Source organism: Neofelis nebulosa, chromosome 14 (genome assembly GCF_028018385.1).
Source record: "Neofelis nebulosa isolate mNeoNeb1 chromosome 14, mNeoNeb1.pri, whole genome shotgun sequence".
NCBI lineage: Eukaryota > Metazoa > Chordata > Mammalia > Carnivora > Felidae > Neofelis > Neofelis nebulosa.
This window is the reverse complement of record NC_080795.1, coordinates 10,474,255-10,489,601: the sequence shown is the minus strand read 5'-3', so window position 1 is coordinate 10,489,601 and position 15,347 is coordinate 10,474,255. Positions and strand designations below refer to the sequence as shown.

General features: G+C 41.4%; 1 protein-coding gene across 3 annotated transcripts in view; it reads left to right on the top strand.

Moving 5' to 3' along the window:
* Window positions 1–15,347, top strand: part of TOX (thymocyte selection associated high mobility group box) — a 309,777-nt gene that overhangs the window by 180,974 nt on the left and 113,456 nt on the right. The gene's annotated exons all lie outside the window — the stretch shown is intronic.

Here is a 15,347-nt window from a genome sequence, read left to right as displayed (position 1 = left end):
CCCATGTTTGAGAAACACTAGCTTATCACAAAATCGTTCCTTCTGATTTTTACGTGATCTTAAACCTTAATAATTTCTCTGTCTATATCTCGAGTAGTGAAAAATATTTTCAGTGGTATATGGCCAAGGACAGAGCTCTTTACCATGTCCTCAAACTCTCCCTGAGGTTAACATTGACTTTTAATTAGCACTCTTTGGTTTCCGTTGTTCAATCACTTAACAGTACAAGTAACTCAACTGTCATTTGGGTAAGTCACTGAACAGTGCTGTCATGTTCACAATGAATAAATTGATGAATTTGCTCATATTATATTGTTTCTGATAGGCAGCATTCTTATTATCACTTATCTAAATCATTTGGGGATGTAGCTTTAACTTGAGTGGCTTCGCAAGGTTTTTCTGTTAATCACGAATGTGAAGGGTGGGGGTTGGCAGGCCGTGGGGGTGGGGGAAGAGTCAAAAGAAACCGTGCAGTAGTTTTTGGAGAATGAATCCCAGAGTCTAATGCCATGATAGTGTCTAGATTCTTCTAAGAACTGGCAGCTAGCCCAGTGGCCAAGAGAGGGGAACTCATTCACAGCCGTAATAGGGGCAGAAAACTGCTATCCTCCATTTTTTAGATTATCTGTTACCTATATAGATTTGTCCTACGAGTAGGAGTATTAACTCTGGCTTGATGAAATATAAAATGGATTTTTAAACAAATACGCTAAATTTGTAAATCTGAATAATGTACTTCAAAGTGGTCACCTTGAAAAGTCTCATGTCTGTTCCTCTTTGGGGTGAGGCCTTCAGACCCAGTTCATGAGTCAGTCAAGTGTCCCAGGGGTTGCTTTTCTAGGCATCAGCTATTCATTAAGAAGGAGAAGAAGAATGCATACAGTATCTACAGTACCCGGTCAGTCCTCGGAGCTTTCTCAGGGTGGATGGAGTGGGGCCATAGAAGGGGTGATGAGACATAATTTAAGTCTCAAAACCCTTTTTCCTTTATATCATTTGCCTTCTTAGCATTCCTAGGACTGCCTCAATATACCATTCACTCATTAAGAGATGCTTCTTTGGTATATATGTGCATACATAGGTTGTATATAACATACGTACATACGTGCGTATATTCTCAGTATATATGTGTCGAGGATTTCTCCAGAGTGGCCATAATGGCAATCACACTATCCTTACATGGCATGCTCAGAACTGGACCTGATCACAGCATGAAATACACCACTTTCCAGGCCCTTCCTCCACTGTGCTTTTGTCTTACTCTATCAGGAACCTCACCTCATCCAAATTTCTTTATGCTTTCTTCACCCAACACAATGTCAAAAACAGGACTTTAGGTATTTTCCCTTCAAAGTGGTATTTCCTTTGGAACTTTTAGCACTGTAGAAAGCAGAGGGGCCCTGTTGGCCTAACCTAAGGTTAGATAAAGCTCTAACGTGCCATTCCGGTTCTTGGCAGGGTGCATCTAGCAGGATCTTTCATAGAATGGTGAGCGTTCCTGATACCTCCCAGACCACATTCTGACCTGAACATCCACTTTGCCTACTCTCAGTACTGGCCCTACCATTTTATGCTGTTATGTAAAATGCTGCTCCAACAAATAATCCAAAACTTGGTGAGGCTTTGGATGGGCTTTAGCACTGTCCGATAGAACTGTCTGTGATGATGGCTTTTCTGTTATTCATACTGTCCAATAGCAGTGTTCATTGGCCAGTAGGCACTTTAAATGTGGCTGAGTGACTGAAGAACTAATTTTTATTTTATTACATTTGAATTATTTTACATTTAAGGTAGCCACACGTTCCTATTGGCTACTCTGTTGGAGAGCTTAGGTCTAGTTAATGTTGATTCTAACATCAAATCTATATTAAACCCATTTTTAAGCCAATGTGGTCTTGGAGAAAGTAGCTTTGGAAATTAAATTTGCTGTATGAATCATCTTTCAAGAGTTGGATCTTTGGCTGGAGTCCAGGAACCAGAGTCTGATATAGTCTATAGTTGCAGTAGAAATCTAATAAAGTTGGAAGGGCCGACTTTATAGGAGTCTACTAATTCCTCTGAGAAACAAGGAGCCTCTTCAATACTTATTTTGAGCTAACATGTGTCTAGAATGCCATTCATCAGCATGTACATTTTAAATGCTTACCATGATCTAAATGTTTCAAAGTGCTCAAATGATCGATATGTTTTAAGCTGGAAGATTTGGCCAAAAACTTCAAAAACCAAGCAAAGGACCATGGGCTTGATATGATGGATTCATAAAAAACATTGGCTGCTTTCACTCAGGGTGAGAGCAATATGAAAACGGTATCATGGGAAAATCCTTCTGGCATCTTCCTGGATGGATAGCGGTGGTAAGAAACGAGTTGTGCAAAGTCCATGGAGCCTGTTGTCATAACTCAGGCAGGAGGTGTTGAGGAGATATAGAGGGCGGTGACAGTGAGAACAGAAAGATGGGCTACTAAACTGTTCTCACATCATTCCCAAGTACAAACAGATCTGAAAATGAACAAGCCTTCATATAGCCACATTTTATGTTTAAAAAGCTCTCAGGGGTTATTTTCTTTGAAAGGAACTTTAGGACTTACAGAATATTTTCTTCATATTTCTTTGTAAAAACAAACAAACAAAACTTTTTGTAAAACAAACACACAAACAAATTAAAAATCTTCCCTAAAAATTTTGCTCATGCCTAATGTGATCTCAAAATTGAACAACCGAACTATTGGTCAGTTTGCCAATCGTTGAAATATACTTATGAATAGTGTACAATTCAGGTCATCAATACTCATATCGACAAGGCAGTAATGACTACAGAAATCAAGATGGAAAAGCTGCCCACCTAGAAATTGCAGTGTTCTTTCCCAGCCCTTCTGTCAAGGTCACCTTCAATAATAAAAGCTAACACCTGTAGATTCTAAATAATAAACTTGTTGTGATTCTTAATATCCTATGAGTAAGGGCCACCCTAGGCAGACTTATGTATGGGTTCAACTGTCTCCAACTGCATTCTCCAAAAGCTTTACAGAATTATTAAAGCTGAGCTTTTGTTTTTAGCGTGGTGCTCACATCTTGGTGTTAGTATCTTCACATGACAGAAGTTTAGAATTTGAATGACTCACAGGGGTAGAAATATTTTAGTTCTCACTGAAGCATTATATAGATTATAGAGATTGTAATGTTTAATCTATATGCATTATTATGTCATATGTTATCTTTCATATCAGTTGTTATATATAATATGTCTTTCCTGAGATTTCATTTTAAAGATAAATTTTCTAGTATCTGCTTGTTCTTATCCCCAGTGGCAACATAAGTGATATAATTTGACTGAATTTAAGCATTTCCTACAATTGTCTAATGTATTAGACATAAAAAAATTTAGTCTATAATTAGAAGTCAATGTCTGAATGAGTATTATTATCCCAATTTCACAATTGGAAAATGGAAGTTTGGAGTGGTTAAGTGACTTGCTCAGTGGCTCAAGCCACTAAATATGCCAGCTTTCTTATCTAAAAAACAAGGAGAAGGGCGCCTGAGTGGCTCAGTCAGTTAAGAGTCCAACTCTTGACCTAGGTTCAGGTCATGATCTTGCAGTTTGTGAGTTCAAGCCCCGCGTCGGGCTCTGCACTGTGGCAGAGCCTGCTTGGGATTCTGTCTCTCCTTCTCTCTGCCCCTCCCGCACTTGTGTTCTCTCTTTATCTCTCTCCCAAAATAAATTTAAAAACTTAAAAAAAAAATAAGGATAAAAATAGCCCTTTCCTCATGGGGTTAAATGAACATTGAAGAATCGCTTAGACCAGTTGTTGGCACATAGGAAGCATTATATAAGTTTGTTAAATAAAATGGGAAAAGCAAGCCTGTATGACTCTTTTGGAAGAGTTAAAATGCATAAAACAGAAGATTTTCCCAAAGAGTTATTTATATTTCAATCCTTAATCTTCTTCACAATTGTTGGCCGGCAGGGGCTGGCGGGGGGGGGGGGGAACAATAGTAAGCCTGCTATTAACCAAAGAAGGCTTTATCTTTTACTGAGTGTCCTTATATACCAATATCATTTAAACCAACATCTTTGGGCTAGACTTCCTCAGTTCAAATCCAAGCACTGCCACTTACCAGCTATGTGACCTTGAGCAACTTACATAATCTTTCTGTGCCTCAGTTTTCTTATCTATAACATGGGCATGATGAGATGTTTAATGAAAGAAGTTATCTGTGAAATATGTGCCTGTCACACAGTAGGTGCTAGATATATTCAGTGGGAATCCCTTTCTGATCAAAAGGTCACCAGGGTAGAATATCGAGATTGCTTCCTGAAATTTATCATAAATAAATCTGTATGGAGGCTGAAACATACATGGGGTGAAATTTCTTCCTTGCCACGTTTCCCAGCACTCCCTTTTTGTATATTCTTGCTGGTGCCACTTTATATGTTAGCAGTCAGTTGGGACTCTCACAAGAATTTAGATTTCTGGCTCTTCAAAACAGATTCCATTTTCTTCAAGTCCCTGCTTTCTAAGCCCAACCTATAAAACAAGGCAGAATTTCTATTAGTATATGCTGTCAAACAAGGGCCGGTTAGTTCGGATTCTCTAGGTCCAAGTGACACAGCTATTCATGACCCGATATGCAAGAGTCCCATTTTTTCTCACTGTTCCCTGGAGTTATTTTGCTAGTGGATGATTGATCAGCCTGCGCTTCTCAGAGAGGGGAATCTCGTCAGAAGAGCACTAGAATGAGAGTCTGGAAGGCCAGGGCCTGCCTTGGATAATAAGCGTGGGCAATGTACTGTACCCCATCTGAAACCAGCAGGATTGGGCTGGATCCGAGGGTCCAGATTACGCTCATTGGAAACAGGGGAAGGCAGGACTCAGCCAGACTGGTGTCACACTTGTTCATAGTTCCTACAAAAGTTCCCTTGAACGAAGGATTCTTACGCCCAAGAAGATGGAAAACCACAGAACTGGTTGATCGCTGAAACCCTTTCCAGGGCTAGCACTCTCCTATGATTCATACTCTACTGACCACACAACTGGGATCCAGAGTCACGACTCGCTCAGCTTTTTACTTTAGTCACTTAGTAATTTTTCCTACCATCACTTTGGCTTTCTCATTCCTCAGTGTTTTACCTGTCCCTCCCAGAGCCTAAATGGTTATTAAGATATTTGAATCTATTGAACAGAACATTTCTTTGAGTGGAAAATGTTGTTCTGCCATTAAGGAGAAAGTGATGTTGCTTTGTGGGACCGGACGGTGTTTTCATGTTGTTAAAGAGAAACTACAGGACTATTTTGGGAGAAAGGTTAAATAAGAAAATGTCTGTATTAAGCATTCATGGTTCAAGAAAAATCCTTTGATTCCTACAAACTGAAATCAAGAGCCTCTTCTTTTTCTCTCCACTCTGGCACATTCGCTGCTGGGTTTAATCATGGATTGGTGGAAGGAAAATACAACCTTGTATAAAGTCATCCAACCCTCGCTGCCTGGCCTATATGTGGCGATTGCTTGTTCTTTGTGCAGTCAACAGAAGCTCTTTCATACAAAGAAAAACCGTGCAAAGTTTCAGAATGGCCTCGCAGAAAGGATTCATTTAGACCTGAGCTTTTTGTGCGTGTGGTTCCTAATGACACATTATAGAAAATTTACAATGAAAAAAGCCACAAAGGAGATTTCAATTTCTTTGAATGCTTCAAATTTCCAGTTCTGGAGTTTAAAATGGAAAAAGATGTTAAAAGGCAATGGAATCGGGGGCGGGGAGGAGGGTGGTTGTTTCCCAAATGCCTTATTTTTCCAGGCAACAAAAGCAAAGCATAATGTATATACTCAGATTTATTGTCACTTTCAGCATTCAGTCACGCCACACTTTGCATTCGGAGGCCACCGTCCAGCTGTTTTGACAACCATCACCTCAGAAGGTGCTGTGGAGGACACACGAAACTGAAGCAGAGGGTATTCCTCTGGGTCTGTAGGCAGGGCTGTACATCAAGGAAGCCAAAGGTATTACAGCAGCATGAATTTCTAATATGTCGCCATTATGGAAAGGACCACTGGCACATTGAATAATGTGGCTTTCAAAGCCAAGCCGAAAATGTGATTACAGACAATTTGATTGCTGTTTTTAAAATAAATATTTCCAAAATCTTGAGATATTTTATTTCACGTAATGCATCAAGTATGTAACAGTGGACCAGAGCTAAATGTCTTTCAGGACACAAAGGAGCTGATGATGTCAGCCCCATTTAGATATGAAATAATGGAAGCATGCGCTTAAAATGGAATGGATGTCACAGTGGTTTGTTTCTTTCTTAAAAATAAAAAATAAAAAAAACAGGAAAAAAAAAGCAATAACAAGAAATGATTTTGCCCGCTTTGACAGAAGGAAAAAAAAAAAGATGAAGAATAATTATTTAGCATTATGCCACAATTCATGAAATGTTTGGCAATTACAGCCTGGTTTGGGCTTTTGTTTCTTTTTTTCACAAATTATCCTTTTTTTGAATGTTGCAGCACATGAGAGCAATGTATTAAACCACTTTAATGCCGTGAGGACATGGGCTGGTTTTGTTCTTATTTTTGACCATGTATAATAAAAGTGTGTGGTTTGGGGTTTTTTTTTTTTTTAATGTCAAATTCCTAATAAGGACAAAAGTAAGTGTTTGTGGTGCAGCCCTTTCTTTGCTCAGAACAGACTACTTTGAATGTGATATCAATAAGTAGTCCAATGGACTCAGTATGTTAATGATTTGGGACCATCTTTTAGGGCTATAATAAAATATTATTCCAAACTGGAGTTCTCCTGAATAGCATCCAGGAAAGGAGCCAATTTAAAAATAACACTTTTCCTTTCTTATGCCAAGTAAGAAAACTCAAGATTGACTTTGTATATAGGGCTTGTTGTACTTTTTCTTCAACCCTTGAGTTCATATGGATGTGTGCCTCACTCATGCACGGAAGAAGTTAAAAAGCTATAAACCCAGTTATATAATATACAAACTCTGGGAGTTATTCAATCCAGCCTCTTTAATTCCAGGCAGGAGTAAACCTAAACCATTTAAGATATGTGGTTTTCTATCAAAGAGCCAAGATTCCACAATTTTCCTTGGTAGCCTGTTTGTGTTTAATTAACCTTGTAACATTAAGTTAAATTGCAGTAAGAGATTTAGATTCCTTCCAGGAAGTTCCTTATTAAAGTTAAACGAAAATCTCTTACTACAATTTTAGTCTACTTTGTCTGCTTCAGACTTCTGGATGCTGGGAGAACAGTTGATTTCAAGTGGTTGACATTTATCAAGTCGTGTTGTACCTGGCCCAAACTACCCCAATTCCTGTAACCCGTCCTCAAAGATCATATTTTTCAGCTTTAAAATCAAATTAACATCCTTTTTTTTTTTTTTTAATTCGTGATCTTAAGGAATACTGACCACAACGAGAGGCAGTGCTCGAGACAGGGCCTGAGATTACAGATTAATTTCTGATTTTTTCAAATAATTCTCTGCCCCCATGTGGACATTTTATGATAGGCTCTTTAATAGCATCACTGATTGCTGACATATTTAATTCTGGGCCCGTCGATCACTCCCACGCATGTTCCTTGCTATGTTGGTGTCTTGCCAGCAGTTCCCCATCTTGTTTCTGTGTAACTCATTTCACGTCCTAAAGGCAAACATCTGGAAAGGCCGTGATGGTGATGCTCATCAAGTCATTTTTTTTTTTTTTTTCTGGCTGGGTATCCATTATTTAAATAGTCCTCAGCAAACAAAGAGTGGGGAAGAAAACTATAGTTAAGCCCTCGTAATTGTCCCTGGACAAACACATTCTAAGTAGGACCAGGAGAAGGACTCTCTGGACCCCGGTGTGAGGCTTCAGCCACTAGCTCTCACCTCTTAAATTGTTAATAAAGTGGTCCTTAACGTGTGGAGGGGGAGTTTGGGCAAAGCAGCCCAGAACCTAGAGGAAACAGCGGTGGGAGCAGGGAGGAGAAACAGCAAGCAAGGCTATTTGTAGGAATCCTGTCGCTGAGGGCTCCGTCCTAGCTTGCGTCTCCTGTTTATGGTCCCCCTCCTACCCTTTCTCTGAGCCCATGCTCATTGCTGGATTCTCCTCCCCATTTCGGGTCCCCGAGGATGTTCCATCCTCAGCCCCGTACCCTAACTAGTAAATGATGACACTTCATATATCAAGTCCTCACTGGGAATCAGGCCCTAAACTGAGCGCTTCACACATGTCCTTGTTGTCTCTTTCCTTCCCTTGCTATTTGCCATTAACGCTCTGGACATGCCCTCCCCCCATGGAAAAGAAGATTTCATGTTCCCTCTCGCTCCCCCTGGCGAGCTCTTTACAGATAAGAGGACCTAGGTACCTTGAGAGTTTATTTGGTTTCATTCCTTCATGTGGAAGTTGTTGCTAACAATGTAAGTGGTCCACCGCACTTAGTAAGAGACCCTGGTAACTATTTCTGATCAAATGAATGAACTCATTTGTCCCCACTGGAGCCCTAAATATTTTCCTCAGACAAGTGCGGGATCATTATTGCTTTTATTATTTTTTTTTAATTTCTATTATATTTTTAATGTTTATTCATCTTTAAGAGAGAGAGAGAGAGAGAGAGAAAACGAACAGGGGACGGGCAGAGAGAGAGGGAGACCCAGAATCCGAAGCAGGCTCCAGGCTCTGAGCTGTCAGCACAGAGCCCGACACGAGGCTCAAATTCATAGACCGTGAGATCATGACCTGAGCTGAAGTCAGTTGCCTAACCAACTGAGCCACCCAGGCGCCCCCCCCCATTATTGCTTTTTTATACTGACCCTTCTAAGCTGTTGTTTATCTTCTAAAATGAGACAAATACTCCAGTTTTTTAAAAAACTATAATGTCACGTCATGGGGTCTAAATATGTCTAGCCTACTATGATACTTCCAATATAGCTAAATGCGTTTCAGCTCGAAATTTACCTCTAATCTTATAGTCTTAATACTTGAGTCAGCTTACTGCTAATTACTCCTAACCTGCACCACTATTAAATTGAAATATTTGACAATTAATTACAGTGTATTAGTTGATCTTCCTGTTTCGATGAATGCTTTTATTTTCTGAGTAGAGCTATTTTTATGGAGAAAAATTATCAGTAAAATTACAAGACTTCTAAAGAAATATATTTCTGCCTAGTCCCCCAAAATCTGGGAGGCAGAAGGGGCAATGTGGAGAATCAGTGTCTATTAAAGATTGCCTCATATGACCAGTGAAGGGTTTTTATTATTATTACAAATTGATTTAGTCTTTGACTTGCCATTTGCTTGATTCGTGCAAGTAGATTATTAACATTAAAATGTTGCATTATAAACCCATTTAGTCATGGAGTCATAGGAGAATTAGGCTAAAATGCTTTTCAGGAGAACAATGAGCCAGTCTCATTTCAAGACACCAGTTCCTTCATTATTCATTAACTATTCTTATCTAGAGCATACGGGAACATTTTAAGAGCAGGTTTTGGGTTTTTTCCATTTCAGTTTTTTTCCAGTTTGAAAGTTCCAAGTTCTCTAATGTGGACAGTCATTACCTATAGGAACATAATATTTGTCTTTTTCATATTAGCCATTTATATACTTTGCCGGAAGGAACATGTGCACCATTGGTGGAAAGGTACAAGGTGTTACGGGATCTTTGACCATTTGGTACAGTTGTTAAAATACTAGCTTCAACTTTCCTTTTTTGGACCATTTAAAATATCACAAATGCCATAATCACCCAGAGAACAGATCTTTTTTCCTTCACCTAATAAATATATTTAGCATTCTGATGAATATATAATAACAAAATTAATAGTTGAACATCTTTGAATTTAATGGAATGTACAAATTCCCCCAGGGAAATCTAAGTACCATTTAACAGAGGGAGGATTAAACTCCTCTTTGTAATTCAAGATAGCAGTTCTATTTTTGATAGGCATGATACTTTCTCAAAACTTATTGCATTTGAAAAGTGTTTTTCTTTAGCATTTAAGGAGTTTTGTTTTTTTAAATCAAAAGCTTGATTGTCTTTCATAAAAAATTAGCCCTGAAATCAGCCCCAGAAACATATTACACTATTAAAATTTTTCATATTTTCATATGCAGTGCATATTTAATCACACTCTCTACTAGTCAGCAGACATAAATAATGGCTTACCAAATGGAGACAGGACCATACTTCTTACATTATGGAACTTGAAAATGAGCTGGATGAAAAATACGTCCCTCTTTGGTTCTTTAGACAGTACCTTCATAAAGATTATTGCTGAAAACATTATATTATTAAGACTGTCAAAAGACAAACAGAACCCTTAACATGTTAAAGCATTTTCTTCCCATCGTGAGATTGCACATATCTCATGGTGCTTGAACAATTAACAGGAAAAGAAGACTCCGGCCCAACCATGTGACAATTATTCAGATACAGAGTAAAAGTAGGCTATTTGCTATTTGCGTCTGTATTTATGTATCTCTCTGTCTCCCTACCTAAATATATGCAGTTATACATTCATCTGTTGATTGTGCTGGGACATCTGGGACTGGTACCCACTGTTAAGAGATCAGTGGCCTGCGAAGGCCCCTTCCCCACTGGGCAGATGCATATCGGGACCTTCCGTTCCGGGGTGGCTCAGTTGGTTAGGCAACCGACTTCAGCCCAGGTCATGATCTCCCTGCTCCTGGGTTCGAACCCGCGACGGGCTCTGTGCTGACAGCTCAGAGCCTGGAGCCTGCTTCGGATTCTGGGTCTCCCTCTCTCTCTGCCCCTCCCCCATTCCTCTCTATCTCTCTCTCTCTCTCTCTCCCTCAAGAATAAATAAACATTAAAAAAATTAAAAAAACAAACAAACCCAGTACTGTTACCTGGGATACTTTCTTGTTTATGGGTTGTTACTGAGCAGCCTCATTACTAATTATAGCATTGCACGAGGCCAGCCTATGTTTCCCAGCAAAGGGCAGACCCTGCATTTTCCGAAGCTGTGCTTTGCTGTGGCATTTCACCCCACCCATCCCACTTGTTTGGGGTGCCTTCAGTTGTGCCTCAGATCCGTAGATGTCATGTGCAGTGACTGTTGGAATCCCTGAGCTGACAGTTCTCTTGGGAAGAGGAGAGTTACACGTAGGACACGCGTGGAAAATCTGAGACTGTGTTAAGATCGGATCCTCCACTGCGGTGCCCTCCTTAATTGTTTCGGGGACCGTGGTGAGTGGTGGTCACCTGCAGAAGCGGACTAACGGTACCGGCGTCTTGGGAAGCGGCGTGAGGGCTGGGACACTGGCTGGTTCGGGGCGGGGCGGGGAGCGGCCTGGACTTGACCCTGCCTGGCCCCTCACAGGCTGCCTGTGACTTTGGGCCAGTGACTTCTCCACTCTGTGCGACGCTTTCGTCTGGTGGTGGCGACCGAATGGGTCTCAGAAGCGCTCGACCCATCAGGTCAGCCGAGTTTCATCATCCGCCTTCTCCAAAGTCCCATGGCTGGTTGTCTGGGTTCTCCGCACATTACGTGTGTTTCCGCTTCTGATTGCTGCTGGCCGTGTTCCGCGTGACATTCTGCCCTGAGCCCCACAAGGCCCTGAGCCCCTACTATTGCCAGGTCCCAGGCAAGGTGTTTGACAGCTTGCCCAGACTGCCCACCATCACACCAGGAAAGGGTGGTGTAATCCTTCCTTTATGTAGGGGGGTGCTGACGACACAGAGGCAGGCCACACAGGGGGGCAGGGGGCAGGTAGAGAGGCAGGCAGGCCGGAGGGATCGTAACCCCTCCATTTCTGGGGAGCCCGGGGCTGTGCCTTGCCTGTGGGGGCCCAGTAACTTTGCACTGAAAGTTTTCATTGAACCTTTCGTCCTCCAGGGCCTCCTACATAGTATGTTCTGATAAACCCTGATGAGCCATTACTGTTCACCCTGGCCTCACCAGCCCAGATAACATGCGCCACTCAGCTCTCTCTCGCTCGCTCTCTCTTTTCTTTAACCAAATACACTCACTTTAGGGCAGCTGGGTGGCTCAGTCCATTAAGCATCCGACTCTTGATTTCGGCTCAGGTCAGGATCTCACGGCTCACGGGATAGAGCCCCATGTGGGACTCAGTGCTGGGCACCGAGCCTGCTTGGGATTCTCTCTCTCTCCCTCTCCCCCTCCCCCTCCCCCTCCCCCGCTCACACGTGCGCACACACACTCTCTCTCAAATCAGTATTTTCAAAAAACCAGAAATAAGTAAAACTAAACTCACTTTCTGTTTACATTGCTGAGATAATAATGGAGAGAGTGAGTAGAGGAAAAGAGAGATCATATAGTCCAGTGAAAAAAAGGAAAGCCTTGGTATTCTAGCTGCGTGACTTTGACAAACCACTTGACCTCTCAGACTCTCAGTTTTCTTCACCGTAAAAGAAAGAACTGAGGTGGCCCAATAACATTTATATTACCATGTGGTCGTGGGGATTAAGTAAGATACAAGATGAACATTTCTAGTACCTGACAATCTAAGTACATTCTCTGGTCGTCCGGTTGAATAAGTTAGAATTCCAGCTAATGAAACACGTTGGGTATTTGACAAAAGTGCAGTAATTTAAAGTTTAAATTCTTCTGCAAGGCAAATGGTGTTGCCTCCTCAGGTAGCAATGGATGACTATGCCAATGGATCAGGATTGAGGCAGTCTTGCCTCATGACCAGCAGTTGGGTTATCTGCCATTTGATACAAATTTGTTATCAGCCAACCTCAAGATATTCTTTCCTCTCCACCATTAGTATATAAAATTTACTTTTCAAAGTACAAAGATATTTAAATTATTTTATAAATAAAAGGAGGAAAAATTCTGGGCAGCCTGCCAAAGTTAGCAGATCTGAAATTAACTAGAAATGTTTCCTCCTCGTTATTAAATTCCTACTATTTTTTTTTCTGATGTGTTCATATCAACTTGTCTCTTCGTAAAAATTCGAATATTCTGCGTGACAGAGAATTGATAAAAGCCAGAGAAAGAGCGAATTGTGAATCAACTTCAAGTTTTCTTCATTCCTGTCCAATAAGGATAAATTAATGTAGCCAGAGTTACAAAAGCATCTTGACAGGCTGAGTTCCAAATGAGCAGTGTGCTCAGATCCCCCCATGAGCCGAGGGCCCTCCCTGATGTGCCCAGGGTGCAGGTGACAGTGCTGGCCATGAAGGAAGACAGAGCCATAGTGTGAATTTCAGAGCTCTCCCCGTCAATGACCTCCTTCTCCTCACCCAGCCTATGGCATGTCCCAGGGCCTGAGAGCAGTGCTTTGGAGATCCTCTCATGGGGCCAGAAACTGGCTGAGAAGTAACTCTGCACACATATTACTCCCCATGCTTCGTTACCTCAGAAGAGGAGCTGTAGGCTTTGAACATGTCAGTACTCAATGAGATTTTCATAGTGATTCATAATCTTACTTAACTCAGCTGCCTGCTTTGGGTCCCCCATACAGGGTTGCATCTAGGATGGATCTACAGGTAGGACTGATCCAACTACTAGGGTAGTTGCATGGACCAAGATGCTTTTATGCATATTACAACCCGCCTTCACTGCCGTGGGGAAGGAACACATCATCTTTGCCTATTTGGAATAGTCAAATGGAAAATGGCACCTCCACCCCAGGTGGTTAGGGTGTATACTCGTAAACATAGTACAACAAAATGCTGCTTTTCAGAGCACAAGATAATTCAATAATAATGTAGTTAAAATGCTGGTGTATTTCTTTAGCACGGTAGAAAGAATATTGAAATCAGGGCCGCTTGAGGGCAAACGTGACCTCATTGGGTCCAAAGTTGCCATTATCATGCCGCGATTTCAAAGATGGGCCCTTCTTAGCTTAGGACCTCGCACAGGGTACTTTGGCTCTTTCCCCCTTTGTGAAGTAAAGGACTGGTGAGTGTGTTCTGTTTCTTCCTATAGGACTAACGGAGACAGTACAGTAGGCAATCATTGTGGGTTCTCAAGTACAGTAAATTGTAAACAGGTGATAAGTGCCTCTTTCTCTTGGATGCACCTTAACGTTGAAATCGCCTTATACTCGTGTGAGGTTTTCTAAAACAATGAAACGTTGAGACTGCGTGTAACTGGTGAAACTTGCAAAGGAATGCTTTCTTATCAGTCGTCATTGAAAACGTTGGCCTTTTTCAGTTAAAAAGAAAACAAATTCTAATTCTAATTCTCTGAGGCTTAAAAGCACTACTGCTAAATGTAGGGTTTGGGTGGATCTTACGTTCTCGTCTCAGCGGCCATTGAAAGATTTGGTGTGAACGGGTGGCATGGGGGGATGAAGGACATGCAGTGACCGTGAGCGAGGCATCACCTCACGTGAACTCTGGGGGATGCTTCCTGCCAGTAATGAGCTCTACAGCGAGGAAGGGAGCAGCACTCCTCTGCCTCACGCGTTCTCTCGTTATTCTGTAATGATCCTGTGACACGAAATGGAAAAATGTGAAACTGTTCCAAAATGCACAAGCGTAGTGCACAGAAAAGAAATGACAACAACACACAACTTCCTGCAGAGGTGAGACAAGAAGAAATTAGGAATTAAATCTCCCTGGGCGATCTCTCAAAGTGTTGAGCACAATATATCACTCACGAGAAAATATCAAACATCAATTGGAAGACAAGTGCACGTTACTCTGAATCGTGGATCACAAAGGGGTTTCCTCAGGCACCTCCAGGACAACTTTGTGATGCATAAAATAGTGGATTCTCCTTATTACAGTTTGTTGGATAAGCACCTCCATGAATATGGGGCTACATTCTGCCTGGGAAGGAAGAATCTTGCCCAACGGGCTCTCGGTCCACGTTGTGAAGTAGATGCCACTCAAGCGTAAAATACGTGAGATGCGAAAGTGATTACAGGTATGTCCTCGAGAGAGCAAATAAATGCTGATTTGGAATCAACCTGATTATGGGTCCTTCGCCTTGAGAATGTTGAAGACAGTCATCCTGTTGACAGTTCCTGGGGAGTTTCATCTCAAACCCTCCCTACTAATGTGTAGTATAAAAATGCAGAGGTGAGAACAGCTTTAGCACATACTGTATGATTTGGAAATCCCTCCTTCTTACATCTTTTGTAGCTTCATATGTCAGTGGAAAAGTCACAGAATAACAATGCCCAAAATGCATAGTTTCCTAAAATAGGAAGACGGTTGAGGCACAAAGGTCTTCAAATATGTGCAACCTGCCGTCCTGCATTCCATTCCTATTTGTAGACAAAACTCAAATGTCTGCAGTACAAAGTCTTTGCCTTTTGGTTGTATTCTTTATCGGATGATTCTTACCTTGGAGCTTCAGAGAATCAGAACTGAACTCCAATTTTTCCTCTTTGCGTTGCATTTCTGTAAA